At 43.2% G+C, this 16,142-nt stretch overlaps 27 non-coding genes and 3 pseudogenes across 27 annotated transcripts; all 30 read right to left on the bottom strand.

The window, feature by feature from the left end:
- Window positions 1–2,432: 2,432 nt before the first annotated feature.
- Window positions 2,433–2,551, bottom strand: LOC125786577 (5S ribosomal RNA). Its single transcript, XR_007428673.1, has one exon. It is a non-coding gene; the product is annotated as a 5S ribosomal RNA (ribosomal RNA).
- A 110-nt stretch (window positions 2,552–2,661) lies between these two features.
- LOC125786576 (5S ribosomal RNA) lies at window positions 2,662–2,780 on the bottom strand. The gene has a single exon (XR_007428672.1). It is a non-coding gene; the product is annotated as a 5S ribosomal RNA (ribosomal RNA).
- A 110-nt stretch (window positions 2,781–2,890) lies between these two features.
- LOC125786020 (5S ribosomal RNA) lies at window positions 2,891–3,009 on the bottom strand. Its single transcript, XR_007428274.1, has one exon. It is a non-coding gene; the product is annotated as a 5S ribosomal RNA (ribosomal RNA).
- A 110-nt stretch (window positions 3,010–3,119) lies between these two features.
- LOC125786008 (5S ribosomal RNA) lies at window positions 3,120–3,238 on the bottom strand. Its single transcript, XR_007428263.1, has one exon. It is a non-coding gene; the product is annotated as a 5S ribosomal RNA (ribosomal RNA).
- A 110-nt stretch (window positions 3,239–3,348) lies between these two features.
- Window positions 3,349–3,467, bottom strand: LOC125785996 (5S ribosomal RNA). Its single transcript, XR_007428252.1, has one exon. It is a non-coding gene; the product is annotated as a 5S ribosomal RNA (ribosomal RNA).
- Window positions 3,468–3,577: 110 nt separating this feature from the next.
- LOC125785984 (5S ribosomal RNA) lies at window positions 3,578–3,696 on the bottom strand. The gene has a single exon (XR_007428241.1). It is a non-coding gene; the product is annotated as a 5S ribosomal RNA (ribosomal RNA).
- Window positions 3,697–3,806: 110 nt separating this feature from the next.
- On the bottom strand, window positions 3,807–3,925 carry LOC125786421 (5S ribosomal RNA). Its single transcript, XR_007428529.1, has one exon. It is a non-coding gene; the product is annotated as a 5S ribosomal RNA (ribosomal RNA).
- A 110-nt stretch (window positions 3,926–4,035) lies between these two features.
- Window positions 4,036–4,154, bottom strand: LOC125786480 (5S ribosomal RNA). Its single transcript, XR_007428584.1, has one exon. It is a non-coding gene; the product is annotated as a 5S ribosomal RNA (ribosomal RNA).
- Window positions 4,155–4,264: 110 nt separating this feature from the next.
- Window positions 4,265–4,383, bottom strand: LOC125785999 (5S ribosomal RNA). The gene has a single exon (XR_007428255.1). It is a non-coding gene; the product is annotated as a 5S ribosomal RNA (ribosomal RNA).
- Window positions 4,384–4,493: 110 nt separating this feature from the next.
- LOC125786701 (5S ribosomal RNA) lies at window positions 4,494–4,612 on the bottom strand. The gene has a single exon (XR_007428786.1). It is a non-coding gene; the product is annotated as a 5S ribosomal RNA (ribosomal RNA).
- Window positions 4,613–4,722: 110 nt separating this feature from the next.
- LOC125786689 (5S ribosomal RNA) lies at window positions 4,723–4,841 on the bottom strand. Its single transcript, XR_007428775.1, has one exon. It is a non-coding gene; the product is annotated as a 5S ribosomal RNA (ribosomal RNA).
- Window positions 4,842–4,951: 110 nt separating this feature from the next.
- LOC125786677 (5S ribosomal RNA) lies at window positions 4,952–5,070 on the bottom strand. Its single transcript, XR_007428764.1, has one exon. It is a non-coding gene; the product is annotated as a 5S ribosomal RNA (ribosomal RNA).
- A 110-nt stretch (window positions 5,071–5,180) lies between these two features.
- Window positions 5,181–5,299, bottom strand: LOC125786589 (5S ribosomal RNA). The gene has a single exon (XR_007428684.1). It is a non-coding gene; the product is annotated as a 5S ribosomal RNA (ribosomal RNA).
- A 110-nt stretch (window positions 5,300–5,409) lies between these two features.
- LOC125786588 (5S ribosomal RNA) lies at window positions 5,410–5,528 on the bottom strand. Its single transcript, XR_007428683.1, has one exon. It is a non-coding gene; the product is annotated as a 5S ribosomal RNA (ribosomal RNA).
- Window positions 5,529–12,591: 7,063 nt separating this feature from the next.
- Window positions 12,592–12,710, bottom strand: LOC125786056 (5S ribosomal RNA; annotated as a pseudogene).
- Window positions 12,711–12,820: 110 nt separating this feature from the next.
- On the bottom strand, window positions 12,821–12,939 carry LOC125786601 (5S ribosomal RNA). Its single transcript, XR_007428695.1, has one exon. It is a non-coding gene; the product is annotated as a 5S ribosomal RNA (ribosomal RNA).
- Window positions 12,940–13,049: 110 nt separating this feature from the next.
- LOC125786538 (5S ribosomal RNA) lies at window positions 13,050–13,168 on the bottom strand. Its single transcript, XR_007428638.1, has one exon. It is a non-coding gene; the product is annotated as a 5S ribosomal RNA (ribosomal RNA).
- Window positions 13,169–13,278: 110 nt separating this feature from the next.
- Window positions 13,279–13,397, bottom strand: LOC125786665 (5S ribosomal RNA). The gene has a single exon (XR_007428753.1). It is a non-coding gene; the product is annotated as a 5S ribosomal RNA (ribosomal RNA).
- Window positions 13,398–13,507: 110 nt separating this feature from the next.
- LOC125786653 (5S ribosomal RNA) lies at window positions 13,508–13,626 on the bottom strand. The gene has a single exon (XR_007428742.1). It is a non-coding gene; the product is annotated as a 5S ribosomal RNA (ribosomal RNA).
- Window positions 13,627–13,736: 110 nt separating this feature from the next.
- LOC125786640 (5S ribosomal RNA) lies at window positions 13,737–13,855 on the bottom strand. Its single transcript, XR_007428730.1, has one exon. It is a non-coding gene; the product is annotated as a 5S ribosomal RNA (ribosomal RNA).
- Window positions 13,856–13,965: 110 nt separating this feature from the next.
- On the bottom strand, window positions 13,966–14,084 carry LOC125786575 (5S ribosomal RNA). The gene has a single exon (XR_007428671.1). It is a non-coding gene; the product is annotated as a 5S ribosomal RNA (ribosomal RNA).
- A 110-nt stretch (window positions 14,085–14,194) lies between these two features.
- Window positions 14,195–14,313, bottom strand: LOC125786627 (5S ribosomal RNA). The gene has a single exon (XR_007428719.1). It is a non-coding gene; the product is annotated as a 5S ribosomal RNA (ribosomal RNA).
- Window positions 14,314–14,423: 110 nt separating this feature from the next.
- On the bottom strand, window positions 14,424–14,542 carry LOC125786059 (5S ribosomal RNA; annotated as a pseudogene).
- A 110-nt stretch (window positions 14,543–14,652) lies between these two features.
- On the bottom strand, window positions 14,653–14,771 carry LOC125786615 (5S ribosomal RNA). The gene has a single exon (XR_007428708.1). It is a non-coding gene; the product is annotated as a 5S ribosomal RNA (ribosomal RNA).
- A 110-nt stretch (window positions 14,772–14,881) lies between these two features.
- Window positions 14,882–15,000, bottom strand: LOC125786485 (5S ribosomal RNA). The gene has a single exon (XR_007428589.1). It is a non-coding gene; the product is annotated as a 5S ribosomal RNA (ribosomal RNA).
- A 110-nt stretch (window positions 15,001–15,110) lies between these two features.
- On the bottom strand, window positions 15,111–15,229 carry LOC125786603 (5S ribosomal RNA). Its single transcript, XR_007428697.1, has one exon. It is a non-coding gene; the product is annotated as a 5S ribosomal RNA (ribosomal RNA).
- Window positions 15,230–15,339: 110 nt separating this feature from the next.
- Window positions 15,340–15,458, bottom strand: LOC125786160 (5S ribosomal RNA). The gene has a single exon (XR_007428296.1). It is a non-coding gene; the product is annotated as a 5S ribosomal RNA (ribosomal RNA).
- Window positions 15,459–15,568: 110 nt separating this feature from the next.
- Window positions 15,569–15,687, bottom strand: LOC125785998 (5S ribosomal RNA). Its single transcript, XR_007428254.1, has one exon. It is a non-coding gene; the product is annotated as a 5S ribosomal RNA (ribosomal RNA).
- A 110-nt stretch (window positions 15,688–15,797) lies between these two features.
- On the bottom strand, window positions 15,798–15,916 carry LOC125786449 (5S ribosomal RNA). Its single transcript, XR_007428556.1, has one exon. It is a non-coding gene; the product is annotated as a 5S ribosomal RNA (ribosomal RNA).
- Window positions 15,917–16,026: 110 nt separating this feature from the next.
- Window positions 16,027–16,142, bottom strand: part of LOC125786050 (5S ribosomal RNA) — a 119-nt pseudogene continuing 3 nt past the window's right edge.

The following is a 16,142-nucleotide window of genomic DNA, read 5'->3' as shown; positions in this document are numbered from 1 at the left end:
GCGGGCTTTATTAAGTTCTTTTCTATATTTAACAAGACTGTCTTTCCACGCAGAGTGAAACACTTCCAGTTTAGTTGATCGATATTTACGCTCTAAATTTCGTACTAACTGCTTTAAGGTACGAGTTTGATCATTGTACCACGGTGCGAGCTTTTTCTGTCTCTCTATTTTGTGTTTAAGGGGTGCTACAACATCTAAGGTAGAGCGAAAGGTATTTTCTAAACCTTCGGTTAGTTTGTCTAGTTCTACTGGGTCTATAGGAGAGTACATTAGAGTTGATAAGTCTGGAAGCTTATCTGTAAATTGTTGGGCTGTAAAAGGCGTAATTGAACGTTTTACAGAGTAGCTAGGGGATGTACGTATATTATGACTAAGATGTAATTTAAATGAAATAAGGTAATGATCTGAAATTGCGGAGGTTTGAGAACGAATATTCGGGTTATCTATGCTCACACCCAGGGTCAAAACTAAATCCAGAGTATGATTACAGTAATGAGTAGGTCCTGTTATATTTTGAATAATACCAACTGAGTCTAAAATCGATGTGAATGCCTTTTTTAATGGATCATCCAATTTTTCGAAATGAATGTTGAAGTCTCCAACTATAATCACTTTATCATTACTTACTGCTAAGTCTGTGACAAAATCACTAAATTCTTTTAAAAATTCTAAATAGGGCCCTGGTGGTCTGTAGATGTTAATTAAAGAAAATGCATTCTTTTTTGTAACTGGATTGATTATACTGGTGTAAAGAAGCTCAAAAGAAGTAAAATTTTCATAGTGTTTCTGATTGCTAACTAAGGTACTTTGGAAAAATATGCAGACCCCACCTCCTCTACCGGACAATCTCGGATTGTGTATATAATTATAGCCTGCAGGGGTGGCTTCATTTAATGCTACATATTCGTTTGGCCTAATCCAGGTTTCTGTCAGACACAGAACATCGAATTTCTGATCAGTTATCATTTCATTCACCAGAACTGCTTTTGAATTTAGAGATCTAATATTAAGTAAACCAATCTTTAGGCTTGAAATGTTAGTACTACAGTCTGGATATGATTGTTTAATATAAGTTAAGTTATTTAGATTTACTGTTTTAGTTTTTTGATGTTTTTGTTTGACTCGGGGGACAGACACAGTCTGAATACATTGGTATCTAGGTAACGTCTCTTTGCAGCTCGCAGACGGTCGGTTAAGCCTCTCTGTCTGCGGCCTGGTCCCGGCTCTGGATTGTCAGCAGCTTCTAATACTACTCTGCCGACTAACTAAAAGACTATGAACTATGCTGCATGAAAGTAAGGCAGCACCCTCCCGCGTGGGGTGGACACCATCCCTACCTAAAAGACCAGGCTTGCCCTCAAAGTGTAGCCAGTTATCTATAAAGCCCACATGATTTTCTGCACACCACTTGGACATCCAGCGGTTCAGCGAAGAAAGCCTGCTGTAAGCTTCATCACCACGCCTCATTGGGATGGGGCCAGAGCAGATTACCTCCTCGGACAGCGTCTGGGCCTGTTTAATCACCTCTTTAATATTAGCCTTAGTTATTTCAGACTGCCGCAGACGAATATCATTGGCCCCTACATGAATTACTACCCTCGAATATCTCCTATTCCCTAACCTAAGGTTGCCACTAATGTCCGGTGCTCTGGCTCCCGGTAAACAAGTAACTGTTGCCGCTGGTGCCCCTAAAGGAGTAGCTAATTTCACGTGTCGGACGATAGAGTCTCCTATCACCAGAGTACCTTTAACAGGCTCCTCAGTTGGTGCTTCACTGAGCGGGGCAAACCTGTTTGACACGTGAACTGGGGGAGCGTGGTGTTTAGGTGGGCTGGCTGTGGCCTTTGCGGTAGCATTAGCCTTAGCCTTTCGACTATGCCGCCGAGACGTTACCCATTCGCCCCGCTGTGAGGGCTCTAAGGCCGGAGTCGAGGGGGTACTAACTCTCCCTGAGACACCCGGGGCTGCTAACAGTGAATCCTGCTGTCTATCCCTTATTAAACCCCGGACGTGCAGCTCTAACTTATTCACCTTATCCACCAAGGAGCTAACTATCTCACACTTAGTACAAATACCACTATTGTTACCAGTATCGGTGGATAAGGGATCTAAGCTATACATGCCACACTCTAAACAGGTGTAAACCTGAGCAGAAGCCATGGAGAAAAAAAGCACTCACCTTGTTTCAGTTGAAATTAGAAACTTACACAAACAAACTGCAGCAGCAAACAGCTAATCCAGCAAACCTGAGGAAAAAGAGGAAGCAGACTAAAAGTGGATTAGTAAGTGTGAAGAGAGTAAAAGAGAAGAAAACAGAGAAAAGTGTAGAAGCTGAAGATTAAAGCAAGCTTTCAGCAGCAGAGCAGAACAGCAGCCTAGATACAAACTAGTAATGTATAACAAGACCATGGTAATGGAAGCAAGAGGGGAAAAGCTTACAGCACCTGGTATTCCCAGGTGGTCTCCCATCCAAGTACTAACCAGGCCAAACCCTGCTGAGCTTCCGAGATCAGACGAGATCGGGCGTTCTCAGGGTAGTGTGACCGTAAGCCATTGCAGAGCTCTCATCAAGACTACTTATGCAACTTCATCTATGTTGGGTTTCAGATAACAAACTAGTAATGTATAACAAGACCATGGTAATGGAAGCAAGAGGGGAAAAGCTTACAGCACCTGGTATTCCCAGGTGGTCTCCCATCCAAGTACTAACCAGGCCAAACCCTGCTGAGCTTCCGAGATCAGACGAGATCGGGCGTTCTCAGGGTAGTGTGACCGTAAGCCATTGCAGAGCTCTCATCAAGACTACTTATGCAACTTCATCTATGTTGGGTTTCAGATAACAAACTAGTAATGTATAACAAGACCATGGTAATGGAAGCAAGAGGGGAAAAGCTTACAGCACCTGGTATTCCCAGGTGGTCTCCCATCCAAGTACTAACCAGGCCAAACCCTGCTTAGCTTCCGAGATCAGACGAGATCGGGCGTTCTCAGGGTAGTGTGACCGTAAGCCATTGCAGAGCTCTCATCAAGACTACTTATGCAACTTCATCTATGTTGGGTTTCAGATAACAAACTAGTAATGTATAACAAGACCATTTTAATGGAAGCAAGAGGGGAAGAGCTTACAGCACCTGGTATTCCCAGGTGGTCTCCCATCCAAGTACTAACCAGGCCAAACCCTGCTTAGCTTCCGAGATCAGACGAGATCGGGCGTTCTCAGGGTAGTGTGACCGTAAGCCATTGCAGAGCTCTCATCAAGACTACTTATGCAACTTCATCTATGTTGGGTTTCAGATAACAAACTAGTAATGTATAACAAGACCATGGTAATGGAAGCAAGAGGGGAAAAGCTTACAGCACCTGGTATTCCCAGGTGGTCTCCCATCCAAGTACTAACCAGGCCAAACCCTGCTTAGCTTCCGAGATCAGACGAGATCGGGCGTTCTCAGGGTAGTGTGACCGTAAGCCATTGCAGAACTCTCATCAAGACTACTTATGCAACTTCATCTATGTTGGGTTTCAGATAACAAACTAGTAATGTATAACAAGACCATGGTAATGGAAGCAAGAGGGGAAAAGCTTACAGCACCTGGTATTCCCAGGTGGTCTCCCATCCAAGTACTAACCAGGCCAAACCCTGCTTAGCTTCCGAGATCAGACGAGATCGGGCGTTCTCAGGGTAGTGTGACCGTAAGCCATTGCAGAGCTCTCATCAAGACTACTTATGCAACTTCATCTATGTTGGGTTTCAGATAACAAACTAGTAATGTATAACAAGACCATGGTAATGGAAGCAAGAGGGGAAAAGCTTACAGCACCTGGTATTCCCAGGTGGTCTCCCATCCAAGTACTAACCAGGCCAAACCCTGCTTAGCTTCCGAGATCAGAAGAGATCGGGCGTTCTCAGGGTAGTGTGACCGTAAGCCATTGCAGAGCTCTCATCAAGACTACTTATGCAACTTCATCTATGTTGGGTTTCAGATAACAAACTAGTAATGTATAACAAGACCATGGTAATGGAAGCAAGAGGGGAAAAGCTTACAGCACCTGGTATTCCCAGGTGGTCTCCCATCCAAGTACTAACCAGGCCAAACCCTGCTTAGCTTCCGAGATCAGACGAGATCGGGCGTTCTCAGGGTAGTGTGACCGTAAGTCATTGCAGAGCTCTCATCAAGACTACTTTTGCAACTTCATCTATGTTGGGTTTCAGATAACAAACTAGTAATGTATAACAAGACCATGGTAATGGAAGCAAGAGGGGAAAAGCTTACAGCACCTGGTATTCCCAGGTGGTCTGACATCCAAGTACTAACCAGGCCAAACCCTGCTTAGCTTCCGAGATCAGACGAGATCGGGCGTTCTCAGGGTAGTGTGACCGTAAGCCATTGCAGAGCTCTCATCAAGACTACTTATGCAACTTCATCTATGTTGGGTTTCAGATAACAAACTAGTAATGTATAACAAGACCATGGTAATGGAAGCAAGAGGGGAAAAGCTTACAGCACCTGGTATTCCCAGGTGGTCTCCCATCCAAGTACTAACCAGGCCAAACCCTGCTTAGCTTCCGAGATCAGACGAGATCGGGCGTTCTCAGGGTAGTGTGACCGTAAGCCATTGCAGAGCTCTCATCAAGACTACTTATGCAACTTCATCTATGTTGGGTTTCAGATAACAAACTAGTAATGTATAACAAGACCATGGTAATGGAAGCAAGAGGGGAAAAGCTTACAGCACCTGGTATTCCCAGGTGGTCTCCCATCCAAGTACTAACCAGGCCAAACCCTGCTTAGCTTCCGAGATCAGACGAGATCGGGCGTTCTCAGGGTAGTGTGACCGTAAGCCATTGCAGAGCTCTCATCAAGACTACTTATGCAACTTCATCTATGTTGGGTTTCAGATAACAAACTAGTAATGTATAACAAGACCATGGTAATGGAAGCAAGAGGGGAAAAGCTTACAGCACCTGGTATTCCCAGGTGGTCTCCCATCCAAGTACTAACCAGGCCAAACCCTGCTTAGCTTCCGAGATCAGACGAGATCGGGCGTTCTCAGGGTAGTGTGACCGTAAGCCATTGCAGAGCTCTCATCAAGACTACTTATGCAACTTCATCTATGTTGGGTTTCAGATAACAAACTAGTAATGTATAACAAGACCATGGTAATGGAAGCAAGAGGGGAAAAGCTTACAGCACCTGGTATTCCCAGGTGGTCTCCCATCCAAGTACTAACCAGGCCAAACCCTGCTTAGCTTCCGAGATCAGACGAGATTGGGCGTTCTCAGGGTAGTGTGACCGTAAGCCATTGCAAAGCTCTCATCAAGACTACTTATGCAACTTCATCTATGTTGGGTTTCAGATAACAAACTAGTAATGTATAACAAGACCATGGTAATGGAAGCAAGAGGGGAAAAGCTTACAGCACCTGGTATTCCCAGGTGGTCTCCCATCCAAGTACTAACCAGGCCAAACCCTGCTTAGCTTCCGAGATCAGACGAGATTGGGCGTTCTCAGGGTAGTGTGACCGTAAGCCATTGCAGAGCTCTCATCAAGACTACTTTTGCAACTTCATCTATGTTGGGTTTCAGATAACAAATTAGTAATGTATAACAAGACCATGGTAATGGAAGTGTGGTGTATTACAATGGTAGAAACCGCTGTGTTTCATACGTAAGTGTATTCATATGGAATACTGTCCATACAAGTAGAGTGAGGGGTCTTGGGGTTCATTGGGCCGGGGGCCGAGAAATGAGAAACACCCCACATCTGTTTTACGTTAAAAAACTGTTGGACTCACGCCTGGAAAACATACATGTCCGTTTATGGTAAAGAAACGTGATACGCGTTGATCTTAACGTATAAATACTCTGGTAGAACAAAGAGAGGGCAGAGAGATTTTGAGACACCTTCAGGATCGGGAAAACTTAGTCTCTCTCCACTGTCATTTCTGAAACTCTGTTATAATAAAACTTAACCTGATTGATAAAATAGAAGACAGTGTGTTAAGTCTCATTTCTTCAAGAACCATCATTCAAGAGAAGACACCACAGAAGTTTTTGGCGACAAGGATGGGATGCTGAAGTGTGACCGTGTCTTGCGTTGAGCGGCTCTTCTGACGGAAGGGAGAAACCTCGGCTGGGAAAAGAAAAAAAAGAGGGTGAGCTTTCCTCGCTGATCATGAGGGTTTTTTTCTCTCTTCTTGCTGAAGGGTGACTGGTTGCATTCAAAGTGAACAAGTTTTGTATGAGATGATGGTGTGTTCTGGTTGAAATGACCTTAACTTTAAATTTTTAATGTGTGGCGTTGTGTCAACCACACAGAAGTGAAATAAAATAGTTATCTGTAGGAAGTTTAGGGGATGAAGCTTGATAAATGGTCAGTTACTGCATGCTAACTTCTTATACTGGGCCCGGTTTTGAAAGTTGTAAGACATGAGTATTTTGGGATTTGTTAAGCGGACATGGGCTTTCTCTGTAACTAGAGTTAAGGAAAATAAAGGGATAAGAAAAAAAACAGCAATTACTGCAGTGGGTATTGTACAGCGTGAGTCCGATTATGGCTGAGCGTGCATTCTCCATGTGTGTGAGTTGGCTGAGGAACAGAGAAAAACTCTAGAGTGTATCAAAGGAATTGGAAAAGCATGCTAGGGAAAAAAAAAAAGAAGAGAGGAAAAATGTCGACTAAAATGAAGGAGTTAATTCTGAAAAGTCCGGAATGCGCATCCGGTTTTCTATGTGTGTGTGGGAAAATACATGGAAGTGTGTGTGGTTTGTGTATGTTGTGTTTTTGTCTTTGTCTTTGTTTTTTTATTTTAGTTTTTCTGTCTTGTAAGAAGCAATGATGCTGGTTGTCATTGTAGAAACTTAGAACTAGAGAATCATAAGGTAATATAAATAAACCACTAAATGAGCCACAGACAAGATGCAAAGACGGATGATACAGTACTTGAATACTGGTAAATGAGCTTTGCATTTTGTTCTAGATAAATAAAGCATTAAAGTATATATATATATATATATGCATACATAGATAACGGTGGACAAGAAAGTGGTGTTTTTTAGGGCATCCACAATATGGTAGTGAGAAGTTAATTATATGTGTGAATGTTGAGAAAAGCATGTGTGATGTGTGATTTGCGCTGTGAGTCTGTGTTCGCTGCTGAGCTCTGCAGAAAAAATGTGTGTGGAGCTCTGGTGGCCGCGTGCCTGGATTTTGAGCTGGGTGAGACTTTTGTGTGTGTGCGCTCTGTTTAAAACTTACTGTTAAACTGCTGGAATTTGTTAGACTCGCTGACAAATTCTGGAATGTCACTGTAACTATTGTTAGAATAGGTCTATATGATTAGTGTTGAAGAATTAGATTTGATATTTGCTGAAGGTAGAGTATAATTAATAGGAGAGGAAAATTAGGTTACGGAGAGAGTGTGAGATGGAGAGTTTTTTGTAACATAGAATGTTAAGTGCTTTATATCTGTGTAAACGCAGACTAATAGTTAAACTGTATTGAGGGCCGTTGGGGGTCTGAGGTGTCGATGGAGAATTTTAGGTAGAAGCTTAAAGGGCCTGTGGGTTCGCAAGGCGTGAGTGGGGTGGACGTATGACGTCAAAGTTGGCTTTGGGTCCTACAGGAGCTCAAGGCTTTCTCTTTCTCTCTGATAAAGTGGTCAGAGAGCATTAGCTTTAGTCTAATAAAATGTGTGTTGGTAAAATCGTTTGCATGATGGGATTATAGTGAAATGTAGAAGAAAAAGATAGATATGTATATATTTTATGTTTCCTAAAAGTAATAAACTAACTTACCAAGTTTAGTAAGAATAAAGTAAATATTAATGTATAAATAATGCATGTTCCTGCCACAAAACTAGGGAAACTAAAAAGTAGTATGATAAAAGAATGAGTGCTTTAAATGTGCCGTTTTTTTTCTCTCTGTGTCGGAGAAGCTGAGTGAGAGAGAGAAAGAAAGTGGGGGCTAGTTCTCTCACTGAGGCTCTGCTGAGCTGTGGGGTTTTTGTTGGCAGGAGGCCAAGAGTCCATGGAGCTCTGTGCAGTGCTTACATATGGCAAAATTATATAATGAAAGAAAAAGAAAGAAAAAAAATATATATATAGGAAGTTTGAGAAAATATATTGAACTTAATGAGACCTGTGTTAATAAGTTTTTAATTAATAAGTTGTGTTGACCGCTGTCCTTCTGTGTTTTTTTTCCTTTCCTGATGCCTGTCTGTAAAATGAGAGGAGAGAAAAGGAAAAGGAGGGGTGGCTGACAGAGGAGCGGGCCAGGAGGTGACGTCATCCAGCCCAGCTGCTGACAGCGCTCCAAATCAGGCTAGTGTTTTGATCCACAATTTCTTCCTTTGTAACACCTGCATTACAAAAATTTATTTGCACTCACATATTTACTCACTAGTAATTAGGCACACTGTTTTAATGTCATTTGTACCAATACCTAAAGTGTGTAATTTTAAATAAACAGCGGGGACCAAAGGGGCATATGGGGGTGCTGCGTGAAAACTTGGCAACAGACTGTGTGGTTCTTAAATAATTAAGTAACTGTGTAATTAGTCACTTGATTAATTAGTTACTTGTTTAATTGTTTACTTGTTTACTTGTTTCATTGTTTACTTGTTTACTTGTTTATTTGTTTAATTGTTTAATTGTTTAATTGGTTAATTGGTTAATTGTTCAATTGGTTAATTTGTTGATTGGTTGATTGGTTAACTGGTTAATTGGTTAATTGGTTAATTTGTTAATTGTATGATTGGTTAATTGGTTAATTGGTTAATTGGTTAATTAGTGGGTTTGAATTTTTAAGTGTGGATTTTCTGGGGTTGGCAACCATTTGAGCTGAGGTGCACAAATAAAAAGTTGATAGGCACATAATATTGAAAAGAATAGTACCTAAAATAATAACTTAGTGTAGTAAAATACAGCAGTTTGGTAGCTTGCATTTTTCACATTAGAAACCTAGGGGAGTTAGGAGTATGTCCAATATGGGGTCAAATGTAGCCAAGGGGATAACTCCAGTTGATGTAGTAAAGACAAACAATCCTTTAATTAAAGGCATTACAAAATTGTCAAAGAAGTGGAACAAGAGATGGCCTGATATAGAATGTCCCTGGCCGGCTGAGGGGACTCTCAACCCAGATGTTATTGAAGTATTGAAGGTACTTGTGGCCACGTACAAAGCAAACCAAAAGAAGGGGAAGAAAGGAGAGAGACGCAAAGAGAAAAGGAGGATGGAACTTGGAGTGCTTGAATTGTTCTCGCAAGAAGGCCAGAAACTCATCAAAGCTAATCAGGAGAGAAGAATAAAAGGTGCCGAAGAAATTGAGAAAAACACAATGAAGATTGAGAAACAGATGGCTGAAGTCAATGCACCATTCTCTCATGTAAATTCAGCGAAGAAACCTCCACCATACGAAAAAGAAGTGAAGTTTAAAGAAGTCTATCCTCAAGTTCCAGTCATCAGTCAAGAGGGTGAATATCAAATTACGGATGATGACGATCGGATAATGGAAGCAGGCAAAGCAGAGACAATCATAAAAATGTTTCCGCATGCCAAGAGCAAGAAGACAGCAAGATGGCTGTTGACCAAGGGACTTCTGAAGCTGGGAAAATTAAGACGAGAAGAGGATGAAGACAATAGTGAGTGGGAGGAAGCTACAGGAGGCTATGACCCAACTGTGAGGAAGATACTGGCTAAGGCAGAAAGAAAAGGAGACAAGTCAAGAAAACATGGCGATTCTGATGACACAAGCTCCAATGACAGTGACAGAGAAGACAGCGATCATGACTGGAATAACAGATATTCGGCGTCCTCAAGAGGATTTGTCCCTGACACATCGAGCCCAAGAACTGCAGAAGATCTGCAGAGGGACATGAGAGAAGTGGACAAGAGCATAGACCACTGCATGTCATGCTTGGAGAGTAGACCAAGCCGTGAGTGTCAAAAGGCATTGGAGAAACAGCTGAAGAGCTTGCAGATACAAAAGAAAGGTTTAAAGGAAAAAGTGGATCATAGCTATGCATTACGTTCAAGAAAAGGGACGCACCATGATAAGATTTGTCCAGTGATCGTCAGAGGACAAAATCTGGAGTACAAGCCATGGCAGAATACAGACCTGTCTGATATACTGGAAAAGCTGCCAACTCTTCAAGATGGAGCGCATCCTTGGATCTCAAAGTTGGAAGAAATCATGGTGGGAACACAACCTGCCATAGGTGACATTAAGAGACTGCTGGCTAATCTCTTGGGAGTTCCAGCCATGGAGGAGATTCTGCAAAAAGCAGGACTGGATCGTTATGTAGGCACGGCAGTGAATGATCCAGAGTTGTTTGCAGCAGTCAGAGGTCGAATGTGGAGAGCGGTGAGGGATACATTTCCAACAAATGTACATCCTGACAACATTCTCATTGATCCACTGGGAGACGAAGAGAACCCAAGGTCGTACGTGTCAAGAGCGCATCAAGTGTGGAGAAACATCACAGGAAATGATCCTGAAATTAACCAAATGGAACAATCCATCCTGAGAGCCAAAATACAGAAGGGACTGCCTCTGTCAGTGAGGAACAAACTGGCAGAAGTGGTTGGTCTGGGGAGTATGGCTAAAGGAGTCTACACAGATCACATAGCCCATCAAGTGGAGCTGCACAGGAAAAAAGCAAGAGACCAGAACGAGAATGATCAAGCAGCTCTCAGAAAACTCACTCACATACAGTTGCTGGTTACTAAAAAACAACAGTATGATACATGAGGCACATGGGTTAGGCCATGTTGCCAGGGGGGAAGTGAGAAGGAAACTGATATCTCCTTGTTGTGGTTGATCGTTTTTCGCGTTGGGTTGAAGCATGCCCTACGAAAAAGAAGGATGCGCACTCTGTTGCAAAGTTTTTGTGCACAGAAGTCTTTAGCAGGTGAAGACTACCAGATCATTATATCCTCAGACTATGGGAAGAAATTTGTGGACAGAACTGTGAAATTGATTTTGCAAAAATTGGGCATTAACCAGCGTTTTGGGAGTGTCTATTGTCCAGGAAGTCACGTGCAGATGCCATTGCTTATGCGAAGAGACTCAGATAGCGATGAGGGTTTAGTGCTGGACAGCGAGATAGTGGATAAGTACCCATTTGAACTCAAATAATAATCCACCTATACTAAGTACATTTAGAACATTTTAATCCTTTGTACTCTTATATTCCTAACATATATGCACAATTTTTATGAACATTAGAGGGGTAGATTGTAAACCATGATAGCTTTAGTGGAAATAGCATGATAAACTGTTATGCATGTGCACATACTAAGAAACTGTTTTGTTGTTTGTTTATATGTACTGTTTCTTTGAAGACAAGATACTGGTTGGTGTGTTCTATCTTTCCCTCTAGAACGATAGTGGGAAACTACACGTGGGGTATGGTGTTCAGAGGTCCCAATCTGCCAAGGACTCTGCCTCTGGGGATCTAGGGGTCACAACACAAGGACATTGCAAAGCTGCCAAGGGGACGTGCCATGTTGTCGTCACCACATCACAAGACAATAAAACTGGGGACTTGCCTTGTCACATCTTCAACTGAACTTTTATGTGTTTTATATCCCTGTGTTTGTATTACATATATTCTTCAGTATTCTGTTTTATGTTATTGTTTCCATTGTTAGTTGTTACTCGTGGACTGATGTATTTCCTGTTGGGTAAGTACAGTGTAACCTCTGGGGTTTTATTTTTATTTCTTTCTGTTCTCGAGGTTAGGTGTAGAACTGTTAGGCAGGTTTTAGGTGTACTGGATGGTCCGATGGGTTGACTAGCCTGAAGGTACACATTTTGTTTGTTTCATGGGGTTTCATCTGTATGTTACTCACACATAGCTCGTCCGCAAGTAATAGTATCTTTGACAAACCAATTCCTTATCCTTTGATTGGGCTGGAGTACTGTTTTGGTGGTCGCCTAGGGCAGAGGGATCGTGAGTGAGTTTTATCCTACCTTGAGTGATTGAAGGAATTTTCAGACGTGTTAGCTGCCTGGTAGGTTTTCGCTCTCACACTCCACAAATTTGGTGTTGCAACCAACGCCGCTAGAAGGAATGGTAGGTTGTTTTCTATGTTCCATGGCATTTGTTCTTTCTCTTTGGTCCGAGCCTCTTAGGAGTCTCGTCAGGGGGGAATATGTGGTGTATTACAATGGTAGAAACCGCTGTGTTTCATATGTAAGTGTATTCATATGGAATACTGTCCATACAAGTAGAGTGAGGGGTCTTGGGGTTCATTGGGCCGGGGGCCGAGAAATGAGAAACACCCCACATCTGTTTTACGTTAAAAAACTGTTGGACTCACGCCTGGAAAACATACATGTCCGTTTATGGTAAAGAAACGTGATACGCGTTGATCTTAACGTATAAATACTCTGGTAGAACAAAGAGAGGGCAGAGAGATTTTGAGACACCTTCAGGATCGGGAAAACTTAGTCTCTCTCCACTGTCATTTCTGAAACTCTGTTATAATAAAACTTAACCTGATTGATAAAATAGAAGACAGTGTGTTAAGTCTCATTTCTTCAAGAACCATCATTCAAGAGAAGACAGCACAGAAGCAAGAGGGGAAAAGCTTACAGCACCTGGTATTCCCAGGTGGTCTGACATCCAAGTACTAACCAGGCCAAACCCTGCGTAGCTTCCGAGATCAGACGAGATCGGGTGTTCTCAGGGTAGTGTGACCGTAAGCCATTGCAGAGCTCTCATCAAGACTACTTATGCAACTTCATCTATGTTGGGTTTCAGATAACAAACTAGTAATGTATAACAAGACCATGGTAATGGAAGCAAGAGGGGAAAAGCTTACAGCACCTGGTATTCCCAGGTGATCTCCCATCCAAGTACTAACCAGGCCAAACCCTGCTTAGCTTCCGAGATCAGACGGGATCTGGCGTTCTCAGGGTAGTGTGACCGTAAGCCATTGCAGAGCTCTCATCAAGACTACTTATGCAACTTCATCTATGTTGGGTTTCAGATAACAAACTAGTAATGTATAACAAGACCATGGTAATGGAAGCAAGAGGGGAAAAGCTTACAGCACCTGGTATTCCCAGGTGGTCTCCCATCCAAGTACTAACCAGGCCAAACCCTGCTTAGCTTCCGATATCAGACGAGATCGGGCGTTCTCAGGGTAGTGTGACCGTAAGCCATTGCAGAGCTCTCATCAAGACTACTTATGCAACTTCATCTATGTTGGGTTTCAGATAACAAACTAGTAATGTATAACAAGACCATGGTAATGGAAGCAAGAGGGGAAAAGCTTACAGCACCTGGTATTCCCAGGTGGTCTCCCATCCAAGTACTAACCAGGCCAAACCCTGCTTAGCTTCCGAGATCAGACGAGATCGGGCGTTCTCAGGGTAGTGTGACCGTAAGCCATTGCAGAGCTCTCATCAAGACTACTTATGCAACTTCATCTATGTTGGGTTTCAGATAACAAACTAGTAATGTATAACAAGACCATGGTAATGGAAGCAAGAGGGGAAAAGCTTACAGCACCTGGTATTCCCAGGTGGTCTCCCATCCAAGTACTAACCAGGCCAAACCCTGCTTAGCTTCCGAGATCAGACGAGATCGGGCGTTCTCAGGGTAGTGTGACCGTAAGCCATTGCAGAGCTCTCATCAAGACTACTTATGCAACTTCATCTATGTTGGGTTTCAGATAACAAACTAGTAATGTATAACAAGACCATGGTAATGGAAGCAAGAGGGGAAAAGCTTACAGCACCTGGTATTCCCAGGTGGTCTCCCATCCAAGTACTAACCAGGCCAAACCCTGCTTAGCTTCCGAGATCAGACGAGATCGGGCGTTCTCAGGGTAGTGTGACCGTAAGCCATTGCAGAGCTCTCATCAAGACTACTTATGCAACTTCATCTATGTTGGGTTTCAGATAACAAACTAGTAATGTATAACAAGACCATGGTAATGGAAGCAAGAGGGGAAAAGCTTACAGCACCTGGTATTCCCAGGTGGTCTCCCATCCAAGTACTAACCAGGCCAAACCCTGCTGAGCTTCCGAGATCAGACGAGATCGGGCGTTCTCAGGGTAGTGTGACCGTAAGCCATTGCAGAGCTCTCATCAAGACTACTTATGCAACTTCATCTATGTTGGGTTTCAGATAACAAACTAGTAATGTATAACAAGACCATGGTAATGGAAGCAAGAGGGGAAAAGCTTACAGCACCTGGTATTCCCAGGTGGTCTCCCATCCAAGTACTAACCAGGCCAAACCCTGCTTAGCTTCCGAGATCAGACGAGATCGGGCGTTCTCAGGGTAGTGTGACCGTAAGCCATTGCAGAGCTCTCATCAAGACTACTTATGCAACTTCATCTATGTTGGGTTTCAGATAACAAACTAGTAATGTATAACAAGACCATGGTAATGGAAGCAAGAGGGGAAAAGCTTACAGCACCTGGTATTCCCAGGTGGTCTCCCATCCAAGTACTAACCAGGCCAAACCCTGCTGAGCTTCCGAGATGAGACGAGATCGGGCGTTCTCAGGGTAGTGTGACCGTAAGCCATTGCAGAGCTCTCATCAAGACTACTTATGCAACTTCATCTATGTTGGGTTTCAGATAACAAACTAGTAATGTATAACAAGACCATGGTAATGGAAGCAAGAGGGGAAAAGCTTACAGCACCTGGTATTCCCAGGTGGTCTCCCATCCAAGTACTAACCAGGCCAAACCCTGCTTAGCTTCCGAGATCAGACGAGATCGGGCGTTCTCAGGGTAGTGTGACCGTAAGCCATTGCAGAGCTCTCATCAAGACTACTTATGCAACTTCATCTATGTTGGGTTTCAGATAACAAACTAGTAATGTATAACAAGACCATGGTAATGGAAGCAAGAGGGGAAAAGCTTACAGCACCTGGTATTCCCAGGTGGTCTCCCATCCAAGTACTAACCAGGCCAAACCCTGCTTAGCTTCCGAGATCAGACGAAATCGGGCGTTCTCAGGGTAGTGTGACCGTAAGCCATTGCAGAGCTCTCATCAAGACTACTTATGCAACTTCATCTATGTTGGGTTTCAGATAACAAACTAGTAATGTATAACAAGACCATGGTAATGGAAGCAAGAGGGGAAAAGCTTACAGCACCTGGTATTCCCAGGTGGTCTCCCATCCAAGTACTAACCAGGCCAAACCCTGCTTAGCTTCCGAGATCAGACGAGATCGGGCGTTCTCAGGGTAGTGTGACCGTAAGCCATTGCAGAGCTCTCATCAAGACTACTTATGCAACTTCATCTATGTTGGGTTTCAGATAACAAACTAGTAATGTATAACAAGACCATGGTAATGGAAGCAAGAGGGGAAAAGCTTACAGCACCTGGTATTCCCAGGTGGTCTCCCATCCAAGTACTAACCAGGCCAAACCCTGCTTAGCTTCCGAGATCAGATGAGATCGGGCGTTCTCAGGGTAGTGTGACCGTAAGCCATTGCAGAGCTCTCATCAAGACTACTTTTGCAACTTCATCTATGTTGGGTTTCAGATAACAAACTAGTAATGTATAACAAGACCATGGTAATGGAAGCAAGAGGGGAAAAGCTTACAGCACCTGGTATTCCCAGGTGGTCTGACATCCAAGTACTAACCAGGCCAAACCCTGCTTAGCTTCCGAGATCAGACGAGATCGGGCGTTCTCAGGGTAGTGTGACCGTAAGCCATTGCAGAGCTCTCATCAAGACTACTTATGCAACTTCATCTATGTTGGGTTTCAGATAACAAACTAGTAATGTATAACAAGACCATGGTAATGGAAGCAAGAGGGGAAAAACTTACAGCACCTGGTATTCCCAGGTGGTCTCCCATCCAAGTACTAACCAGGCCAAACCCTGCTTAGCTTCCGAGATCAGACGAGATCGGGCGTTCTCAGGGTAGTGTGACCGTAAGCCATTGCAGAGCTCTCATCAAGACTACTTATGCAACTTCATCTATGTTGGGTTTCAGATAACAAACTAGTAATGTATAACAAGACCATGGTAATGGAAGCAAGAGGGGAAAAGCTTACAGCACCTGGTATTCCCAGGTGGTCTCATATCCAAGTACTAACCAGGCCAAACCCTGCTTAGCTTCCGAGATCAGACGAAATCGGGCGTTCTCAGGGTAGTGTGACCGTA

Source organism: Astyanax mexicanus, chromosome 21 (assembly GCF_023375975.1).
Source record: "Astyanax mexicanus isolate ESR-SI-001 chromosome 21, AstMex3_surface, whole genome shotgun sequence".
Taxonomy (NCBI): domain Eukaryota; kingdom Metazoa; phylum Chordata; class Actinopteri; order Characiformes; family Acestrorhamphidae; genus Astyanax; species Astyanax mexicanus.
This window is presented reverse-complemented; position numbering and strand designations above follow the sequence as displayed.